Below are 877 nucleotides of genomic sequence, written 5' to 3'. Positions count from 1 at the left end.
TTTTTTTTGCACCACGAGAGGCCAGGAGGCCTAATTACAGTGGTGAATTACATCACAGAGCACCCAGGCTTGAGAAAAATCACATTTTAATTTTTGTGTTCTCACAGGGAATCGAACCCGGAACCTTCCGAGCGTGAATCAAGCGTCTTGACCACTACACCACGGAGGCCGCCGCCAAATTTATTATTTGAACAGAAGCGGTGGCGCAATTGGTTAAACGTCCAACTGTGAAACTGGCGTCAGGGGTTGGATTCCCGTCAGTTGCAAGAAAAAAATACAAGATTTTTTTTCTGAATTTTTCTGGGTGTTTTAGTGTATTTTTCATAACATCCTTCCATGTTCTCTCTTTTCCAGCTGTTGACAAGCCTCTAAATTAAGGCTTAGCGGGCTATTACTGTTAAAAAATAAAATAATAAAAACAACATAAATATGAAGACTCGTGTAACATCATAGCCAAACAAGAGGTAATCTAAGCAGCATCAGCGATTTGTAATAAATTCATCGTTTACTGATTTATAGACAGGTACTGGTCCATAAACTACGATAGCGTCCGCGCGAAATGTGAGGTTCATGCATTTTTTATGATTTGCAAACTTGCGATAACCGATATGATTCGAACGCGGTTTGCACAAGCTTCATACAACGTGTTGGCTGTACAAGCAACCTTAACCCTCATCAAAGTGGATAAGGGAGATGGCTGACAGGTTTCGATATAAAGCAGAACGCATCACATCATATGTGACAGGATGTGACGTCACAAGCTACTCGTTTATATGATATTTTATAGTATTATATACGCGACAAGGACGTGCGAAGCCTTTTCGGACAGGTATTTTCACATTGATTTTCCCTAATTTTTTTTATTTTATAATTTCGT

The sequence above is a fragment of the Micrasema longulum genome, unplaced genomic scaffold, assembly GCF_059751315.1.
Source record: "Micrasema longulum isolate JH-2025_06_02 unplaced genomic scaffold, ASM5975131v1 h1tg001994l, whole genome shotgun sequence".
Classification (NCBI taxonomy): domain Eukaryota; kingdom Metazoa; phylum Arthropoda; class Insecta; order Trichoptera; family Brachycentridae; genus Micrasema; species Micrasema longulum.
This window is presented reverse-complemented; position numbering follows the sequence as displayed.